The 10,595-nt window shown below is 37.0% G+C and overlaps 1 pseudogene; it reads right to left on the bottom strand.

Annotated features, from left to right (window-relative positions):
- Nucleotides 1–9,147: 9,147 nt before the first annotated feature.
- Nucleotides 9,148–9,688, bottom strand: LOC149144538 (elongation factor 1-alpha pseudogene; annotated as a pseudogene).
- Between the last annotated feature and the right edge of the window lie 907 nt (nt 9,689–10,595).

The following is a 10,595-nucleotide window of genomic DNA, read 5'->3' as shown; positions in this document are numbered from 1 at the left end:
CTAAGAGGAGATAGGAATGTCTAGAATTTCGGTTATGGCGATGAGGAGGATCCACCCACTCATGTTTCTATTTAGAAGTTACATGTGGTCACATCATCTAAAAGCAAGAGTTTGAGTAAAAAATGGTTGCAAAATGCAAAAGGACCCATGGATATGGTGGTAGAAAACACTATAGTCCTAGAATTGGTGATGACCAAAATAGTTGAAGCTTAAAATATTATTGAAGAGTTGGCTCTTAAAGAGCCTACCTCATTTGAAGATAAATCATTGACCATCCAGGACACCCATTATGATAAGCCTACCAAAAAAATTCAATTTGAAAAGGTGCAAACAAAGAAGAAAAAAGTAGCTAGTCAAGTAAAATGTGAAATTGATGTTTTAGAAATTCAATCTTCTATACTTCTGAAACCACATCATACCAAAGGGGATGATCTTACTGATTCTGTAACAAAGTAAGAAAAAAAACTTGAGATTGAATAGAAGAATGCATGGGCTTGAATAAGCTATTTATCCAACACCCCCATTTATGACTCCATTATCCATTTGGGTGGCAAAAGTGACAACAACACCCAACACACCCCAAATGATTAGGAAAATAGAATAGTTGTTAATAGAAATAAGATCATATGTCACTATGAATATTAATAAGAAACTTGAAATCATAGAGGAAGCTTGGTAAGTTTTTCTATAACTAAGAAATTTATCCCAAAGAATTAATATTATTATGTTTTCCCAGGTTTGAAGAGTGTTTGGAGTCCCGTGTGGAGAATTTTCTTATGATGTTTCGAGCTAAGTGTCACAACCCATAATCAAGAGATCCATAGAAGAATCATGGATTTATTTAACTGGCCAAATATGGAAATAAATAGTAATTAATCTATAATGTTAACATTATAGATTAATTACTTACATAACATTATAGATTAATTACTATTTATTTACATAACATTATATATTAATCACTGTTTATTTACATATTTGGTCAACTATATAAATCCAAGATTCTTCTATGGATCTCCTAATTATGGGTGGTGATACTTATCGTAAAACGTCAATAAGGAAATTCTCCATGCAAGACTCCAAACACTCTTCAATTAAATCTTTTGTTGAGTATCTATTGAGGGATCACCTAGAATATGGTCAATAATTTGTTGAAGAATATTTGAATAAATTTTCAATAAAATTAACTCTCTTAGTTAACTTTAGAGACATCGAGAAGGTCTACCTACCCCCACCCCACCCCCTGCCCACCCAAAAAATAAAAAATTAAAAAAATTAAACAAATCAAAGTAGGATGGTTTGCTAGGTTTAAAATGTTTAAAAAGGACCTTGTTGAATGTTTGATCACTGATGGCCATGAAAGTGGCAGCTTATTTAAAGCCATTAAAAGTGTTGAATACCTTAAAGTCCCTTGAATGATAGGGACTGTGATTATCCCTAAGGATGTTTTAAAAGAAAAATATAACACTATTAGAGTTTCATTTGGGGGAAACTTCGACAATCTAGCCAAATTTCTTGAAGCTCAAATCAACAAGTGACTAGCTACGATTGTCAATGATAATAATGACCAGATGTTTAACATTACACAACTATAGTCAGATGCCAAAGAAATAGACGATGAAATATTTACCTTGAGAGTAAAGCAATATATACCTATCCCACCTATGAAAAAAGACAATGGAGAATGGCTCAAGAAATTCATGAATGAATTCATTGATCCAAAATAACTACCTGAGCAGTTAGGATAATGAAAAAGTTGAGGAGCCGATTCTATTTAACTTCTTCTACAATAGCTACATGGGAGGGTTCATTCCACTTGTATTCCTTCTACAATTTTGTGAGTGTTTATTTTACTTTGAAGTAGTTCTCTACCATCTTCTTAGTATTTGATTATTTTGACTTTATTGAACTATTACATGTTTTCTAAATCCTATGCTTGATTGTATTTTCTCTCTTTTTTCGAGGCACCTCTATGATTATTCTTGGTCCACAGGATCCCCATTCGAGTCCCTTATTGATGAATGCATTTTATTTTTATGATTAAGTAATAGGATTTTGTGATTGTGCTTTGGGTACTAAAATTTATTTGAAGCATCAAACCTGTTAATTATTTGTTGATTCTCGTAGAGAGCTAATTTGGGGAAATCATTTCATTTGTGATTCTAAAACTTTAATTTACTCAGTACTCTTGGAGTAAAGCATTGATTTTTTCACCCATATGTATTAATGGTTGATGATTCTCCTTGATTCCTTGTCTTGTTGTGTTTTTATGGACCCTTTGATTTTGTCTTAGTCAACTAATTTCTTGTTTGAATAATGTTGTCTTTCATTATGAGCTCTTGGATTTCCTATCTAAGCTCTTCTTCTAATGAGAACAATTGGATATCTCCCATTTTTCTAGACTCTAAGGTGGTCAAATGTTCATCTATAAGAATTTGAGGTGAATCCACATTTCTTTCTTGTACTTCCCTTTCTTCCATTACTAGGTCACTTGGATTTTGAAATCTTGGGGGCCTTTGTACCCTTAGAGGTACATGAGATACAATATATTTGACAGTATTGAATAATTTACTTTATGATATATCTCATGTTGCTAAAATTAAAAATTCATAAAAATTAAATCAATTATAACGTCAATTATTATTATTATTATTAAAAGAATTAATATATAAAATAAATATATGCATTTAAAAAAAATGTAATAAGATTCTTAACCATGGATATTCATTTCCACTTTACCATGAATATTCTTAAGCTATAAATAGGCTTTGTTACAATATCATGGGCCAATACGATGACTTATCAATACGAGCTCTAGAGGAGATCGAGGCTTGATGTCCATTTGGTAGCTGAAGATAGATGCTCTCAAAGGTGGCAACATTTGGATGGAATTATTGGTGAGTTCCTTTAGAACCATCCAATGACTATGAGGCTTGACTAAGAATTTCTAATTAAGTTCAATATTAACCTTAGTTAATTGGTCAATTCTTTTAACAAATTATGATCCCTCCTCAAGCCAATATTTTAGCAATATGTCTATATATGGCAAGGAATCTTCTGGACAACTAGGAATTAGATTTGATTCAAGAAATGAATAATTGATGGATTCAAACATGGAATTTGATAACTCTCGTGCATCATTGGTTAGTTTCTCCACCAAACAAATCTTGAATTTTCAACCTTTGAAAATGATGAATTTTTCATTTCATCAATTTTGGGAAAGTCATATTTCATTCCCTCGGTACTGTTCTACCATTTCAATAGCTCATTGAGGTCTTTTTGGTCTCATCATAATATGTTACCATATCCACTAAATCATCAGTTAATGTATTTCCCAGCTTGCATTGAATTTGAATCAAACCCAACTTCTCACAAAAGAGTTATTTTGCTTTTGGAGCTTAGCATTAAGCTCATAAGCTTCTTGTTTAAATTTGGCTAGATGCGGGGTCTCGGCCTGTAATTGCTCTAATTTTTTTTGTGAATCTCTGAGTTATCCATCCTTTGATTTTATTTCTTCTGCATGTTGAATTTGAAGGGCACTAAACTACTTTTTCAGTTTTAGCAATGTGATATCCTTCTAATTCAGCTATGTTTGCTAGTGTGCTTTAAATTTCTCCTTTTATTTCATGACTCCTTGCTCAATGGTGGCTATCTTTTCATATTTTTCTCTCAACAATTCTTGCACATTTATTGCTTTATTAATGGTTGTAGAGGCATAGGAACTTGTAAACTGAATTAATTTCTCAAGCTCATCAGCAGGGGCAGCCGATGATCATTTCCAGAGGACTTCAAGAGAAATGGCTTGAGGGGCTTTTCCTGGGACTAAAGCCTGGGATTGATCTTGTCCTCTTCTTTTTTCCTTCTTAACTACAAATTTGTGCATTAGGCTATTAAATATATCCATGGAGGAATATCCTCAATATTGTAGAAGATTTCAAAAGTAGGATTAGTAGGAAAAATCTCTACCTCAGGCTGAGTGGCCACTGGTGTCTTCTTAGATATTGTCTACTCTAGCATGTTATTTTGCATAGTAGAGGGATTACTCTACAAATTTTTCTGTTTAGAATTGGTCTCTCCTCCTAGGATCACATTTTCTTGTTCCCTTGCTTTGGTTGTTTCGGGATCTGAACTGACTCTTGTCAAACCCTTTCCATCCTTGGATCTACTATATGAACCTTTTCATTAGGGGATGAAGAACTTAATGTTCCTACTTGCTACAATTGAGAGGAAACCTCTTTTTGAGTATAAACCTTTGTGTTTTCCAGAGATGGACATTTTTCTAAAGGAAGTTGCAATAAGTCCATAGGTAGAGGAGCTAATCTTGAATTTTTGAAAGTGAAAAACTATTCTCGCTCATTCACTGACAATGATTCATCCACACTAATTAAGATTGTATTATATGAGGATGCTTCAACAAATAAGTCATCAAATTTATGTTCCTCGTGAAGATACTTTCTTATACCAGTGGCTAAGGAAAGATGTTTTGTTACTCCGCTAGGATCATATTCCTTATCTAGGATGGTGGCCAACTTCAATGCTTCAATAGGTCACAACTCTTTCTCTGCATGACCATAATTGGCCAGGGATAAAATACCGAAAGATAGAGGAAATTGAGGCCAAACCTTTTTGTTATTGTCTTTCAATGCCTTGGTGATTCCATGGCCTATTGTCTTGTAAGCTACTTCCCTGCATAGAAGCTTGTCATGAATGTAAAGAGGCAAGACATGGGGTGTCGTGTAGCTACCCAAAACTATGATATATGTAAATAATTCTTCATCGAACCAATTCCCAATCTTCTTGAGGTTTTCCATGGCTTCTGGGAACATTTTGGGAGGCTTGGTTTCAAATATGATTTCATAGATAGGGATGATGAATTGGTGGAAAATTTGATAAAATGGTCAAAATAATTGGACTCCCAAAGCACATTATGATAAATATGAATTGGAAGAGGATCAGAAGGGGTCCATTTCCATCCCATAGTTAGGAAATCAAGAGAAAGGCATAAACAATCCATAATGTAGGCTAACATGTAAAATGGGGAGATTTTGTTCTCAGAAACACTGCAGGAGGTGTGGAAATCTAGAATGTGCTTGGCTAGGTTATTGGATAATATGGTGGTCCAATAAAAAATATAACCCTCAGATGCCCCATAAATTAAGGAAACCCAAGTATCAGGAAATTCAAAAATGTTGGGATAGGCATGCAATCTGAAAAGAATAGTGGCAATCTGACTAAAAGGAGTAGCAAGTGAGTCTATTGATTACTTACCATCCTCCTCAGCTTTATGTTTATTTGGTTCCTTCCTCCACTCTCTTATAGACTCATCTAGTTCCCCGTGCTTCTTGATGAATTCTTGTACATATTGCTTGTTGAAAATGCATTGCAGTTCTGGCAAATGGTACATGGCTTGAAGGTCCTTTGCTGATAATGAGCCAATCATGGTGCTTTTATATGTATGAAACATCTACTCGGTAATATTCACATTTTCCACTACCCATATGACCATATCTATGTATGGAAAAAGCTGGGGCCTCGCTCCAATTTTGTGCAAGAAGGAATTTGTTGCATCTTGAGGGGTTGTTTCTGAGGTTGGCGATTCATCATCAAATACCACTGTCCTCATTGTGACATGAGGATCTTCATCCTCGAAAAATTTGTAGATGTTTTCCCATGAAAAATACCTTGAATCTCTAATACAAATTGTATCCGAGAACATACTGCACCTGAATGCTTTTCATCTACTTTCTCTTTGAATGGACCAGTAGGTTGTTGCACGGGAGCCTTCTCTTTTTCCTTAGTCTTCTTCATTTCATATTGGCAATAGCAATCATAGATTTACTATAGGAAGAGAAGAAGAGTTTGCAGAGAAGACCTATTACAGGGAACAATAAAATAAAATTGTAAAATGACAGTTCAAACACGTTAAATAAACTAATTTTAAACCATAATTGTGCCAACGCAAACCATAAATGAAAGCATTAAATTAATTGGAAAAGAAATAGTAAGGGGGGGAATGATGCATGCCATGTCAAAAATTGGGAGGTAAAGAGACCATAAGGATTCAGAATTAGAATTAATTAAAGTTTTTTTGGATTTTGATTATTCGGGCAATAGAGGAGTAAGAGTAAGAGTGGTATAATAGCTCGAAAGGGGGAAAATCTTGTAATGCATTGAAATAATGTTCCGGGGAAAAGAGGCATGGGATGTTTAAATAAGAGAGGGAATGCTAGAAGCCTAGATTCTCGTAAGCCTAGATTCCCGGATGGCTTTCGCACCCCCTAGCCGTGTTCGATTCCTGTGGCGGCGTTCACTGTGGCCCCCCTCGCTACGACGATATTTGTAACGGCTATGCCGTATTCTGTTGGCTTCGGCCGTATAAAAAATTCTGCTGGCTTCGGCCATATTGATTGTAATCTGTGAGCTTCGACCATATGAGGATTTCTCCCTGAAAAAAAGATTCCCGTAAGTCTTTATAAATTGGTAATTATAAATTTTTATGGGTTTCCGTGCACGCAGGACATTAGAGCGGAAAGGGACCACAAATCATAAAATAAAGCGAAAAATGTGTTTGAACGGGGAAAGAGGGCCATATTACTTATGAGAACATTAGGGTGACATGGAACTCGGGTGACTGAATACCCGTAAGGTATTGCAAATTTAATTTTGAAATTGTTACAGGCTTCCAAGGTTGCGGGTCCTTCGTGCAGAGTGATCGTAAAAGCGGAAATGGGGGACTTTTCTTTATAATGAAATATTATTGAACGAGTGGGAGTGTGAGAAAACTTGCTGAATGCATTGTTTCATAAAAGTGATGATGTGGAGCCCAAATACTTGCGGGCCCGAAAAGTTTTAGAATTTAATTTTTTAAGAGCTTTGGTGTTCTGGGGTTCTGGTTACCCATGTAACTTAGAAAAAATTGTACTTTTTCAAAGGTTTTGAAGACTTTGATTAAGGCTACGGTGGTTCTTTTAGAAACACATTTTATTATTTTAATGCCTAATTAAAGCTCTAAGTGTTTATTTAAAGCTTAAATTATTCACTTAAAAAAAAGTCCACATTGTTATTATGAAGAAAAATTAATGGGGGTTGTTGTTTGCTACAACAATTCCTAAAAAGAGAATTTTTTCTCAATTTTTTCCAAAAATCTGGGAGAGGAATTAGTTTTTGAGAATTATCGATCTCCCCTTCTCTAAGTATAAATAGGAATGTAATTATTTTTTGGGCAAGCAAGAAGGGGAAAAGGTACCAAATTCCTTCCTGCATGAAATTGTGAGTTATGAATTATATTAATATTATTTATTTTAGTTATTTTCGTTTTTGTTGCATAATTTAGTTTTGACATGTATGTATCTTTCATTGTGGAACTTTGACATTGCATAATTAGTTATAGCAATTAGACTTAGTAGTCATTAGCATCAGTAGTTTGTCTTTTTGTTTTTGTTTTTTGCTAAGGCAAGAGCAGAACCTTCTATTCAATCGGAAAAAGAAGTATTGTACAATGGCTTAACAAACAACTCCTTGTTAGATCCGGAGCCAAAGATCCAATGGAAGAGAGACATTTCGGGTGGCCAAGAAGCACACCGTTTAACAAGCAAATTGGACCCGATGAGCATAAAAAACCGTAATTGATAATTCTATCGGGTCCGTTTTTTACATAACTTTCGTGCTAGTACACCTCCCAAAATATGCCAGATGCGCATGATGCCAGATAGATTGCTCGAGAAACGTGAAAGTTAACCTTAGTTCCGAATGTTGGAAATACTGGGGGGGTGGGGGTGAATCAGTATTTCTTACTATTTATTTTTTAATTGTTCTAGTGATTGCCAACAACCTATATAGATATGTATATGTATACACAGAACACAGAAATCAACAGCTGAATTTAATGATTTTATTAAAACTCAAGACAGTGCAAAGAAATAAATACAATATAAGTATAAATCAGATTATGAATAGTTGCCAAGCTCCAACTTGGACTTCAATGAGGCTCCAACCTCCAGAGCACCAACTCTATTTTGTAGTGGTTCTACACTTAGGAGCACCTACCCCAATGACTTCAGTCCCGTTCAATTCTGAGGCTCCAACCCAACCTTGGTATAAACAGGTATGCTGCTGCACTCTATTCAGCTGAGGTTGTCTCACTCCTGCTCTCCTACCTCTACTGCTTCTGCTACCTCTACAACCTCTGCTGCTTTTTCTGCCTCTTTTGCCTCTGATGCTTCTACTATCTCACCCTCAGGTTCTTCACCACCATAACCGCACCAACAATTCTCTGTTTCTACTGTTTTATACATTCCCATGCCTTTGTCCATTCATTTTTGCTTACACCGATGCTTAGGCTGCCTCCTCAGTCGCTATCGTTTCCTTTGACTCGCTTGATCTTTCAGCTTCCCAATACGACCAAATCCATTTATTCCTATCTTGGTTCTCTCCTTTCCCGAGGATCTTTGAACTCTAGGAGGGGCCTCTGTTGTAGTAGCTCTAACTGGTTGCAAATTCCTAGCACTCTGACATTGTAAGGCTGAACCCTGGCCAAAGTCTGAAGTGGATTCGAAGAAATTGCTTCCAAATCTTCCGAAAGGCAATCTAACTGTGCCATAGGTGCTGGTTATCTTCGATCAGATCTATGCATCAACCACCACAGAAGGATGATGATTTTCATGAAACGATCCTGTCATAACAGACAATCCCATCATGGTGGAAGCCACCATTTCCATTTCAACCCGAAAACCAAAGGAATGAAATCTAAGAAAACTAATATAAAAGTTTAGAAACACCCTTTTGCCCCACCGTTTCGATTTTATTCCAAAAACCCATGTAATCACGCCCATATTAGCCTCTGCCGCATTCGCAATTGTAGTCGTTGATCATCATGATCCAATGGTCACAATCCTTTTTTCTCGCACGTTAAACATCATTCTTATTCCTCGCCATCTAACCATCCGTCACACGATCGGACTGCAGTCGCAAGCCCCGATCGCGCAATCTGCATATGCGTTAACCTACAGGGGCAGCGATTTTCATCTGCCACGCGTCGTAATGTGACTGGATCACGCGGCCATATACAGATACCGCCATCCTCCTGTGGGTGGTGCGGGGGATACCGCTAGCCCGCGAAACCGCCTTTTAGTACGCCCCTCCCGCTCGTTAACCTGCGTGCATCTTTATTGCCCGCGACCGTTGGATCTGCCCGTCGTGCTGTATCTGCCATCCATCCTTCGAAATACCCGCTTCAAAACCTCCGGTGGTAGAATCAATAATCAAAACAGCACAATCAGCCTGTGATGTACCCGTAATCATGTTCTTGATAAAGTCACAATGTCCTGGTGTATCAATGACGGTACAGTAATACTTGGTTGTCTCAAACTTCCAGAGAGCAATGTCAATAGTAATACCACGCTCACGCTCAGCCTTAAGCTTGTCAAGAACCCAGGCATACTTGAATGACCTTTTGTTCATTTCCGCAGCTTCCTTCTCAAAATTCTCAATCACACGCTGGTCGATACCGCCAAGCTTGTAAATAAGATGATCAGTAGTGGTGGACTTGCCAGAGTCGACATGTCCTATGACCACAATATTGATGTGGGTCTTCTCTTTACCCATGGTTTTCTAAAAACCAAGTATTCCTGAATCAAAAACACGAATAAGCAACTTCAGCTTCCCACCAAAAAAGAATCGCAGAGCTCCCCTGCTTCGCTCTCCACCTGCTCCGATGGCTCTGTGTGCTCCTCTTCTTCGGCTCTGTCTGCTCCTCTCGTCTCTATCTGCTCCTCGAATATTGCCATATTGACATCAATGACAATCTGTGTCCAACAATCTCCCCCTTTGTTATTGATGGCAATATTCTTCTACTTTCTCCCCCTTTGACATCAATGGCAAAGGGATGCATATGGACTCCCCCTGTCAAATTGCCCCCCCTATCTTGCTACATCTTTATGAATGAACTTGAGTGATAATAAAGAAATAACCCCCATCTTTTGACACAGATGTTTGAATGCTTCTCGAGGAAGAGGTTTTGTGAAAATATCAGCTATCTGCTCCTTAGTACTAATATATTCTAGGACGATGTTTTGTTCAGCTACTTGTTCACGGAGGAAATGATACTTGATTGGTATGTGTTTGGTTCTTGAGTGCATCACAGGATTTTTGCTGAGACTGATAGCACTTGTGTTGTCACAATAGATGGAAATTGGTTGATCTGTACATATGTCGAGATCTTTTAGAGCTTCCTTCATCCATAGTATCTGAGAACAATAGTCTGCTACAACAATATACTCAGCTTCGGCTGTGGATAATGATATGGATGACTGTTTTTTGCTGAGCCAGGATACCAAACAGTCTCCTAGGAAGAATGCATTTCCACTAGTGCTTTTCTGATCATCTATACTTCCAGCCCAATCAGCATCAGTGTATGCAATTACAATCAGTGTTGAGTCCTTTGGGTACCAAAGACCGAAATCAAAAGTTCCCTTCAGATATCTGAGAATTCTTTTTACAGCTAATAAATGGGATTGTTTGGGAGCAGATTGAAATCTTCCCACCATTCCTACTACTTGCATTATGTCTGGTCATGTAGCTGTTAAGTATAGAAGGGC

This window comes from Pinus tabuliformis, chromosome X, assembly GCF_031772625.1.
Source record: "Pinus tabuliformis cultivar Carrire ecotype Pingquan chromosome X, CPIR1, whole genome shotgun sequence".
NCBI classification, from domain to species: domain Eukaryota; kingdom Viridiplantae; phylum Streptophyta; class Pinopsida; order Pinales; family Pinaceae; genus Pinus; species Pinus tabuliformis.
Note: the sequence above shows the minus strand (reverse complement) of the source record. Positions and strands in the feature narration are given on the sequence as shown.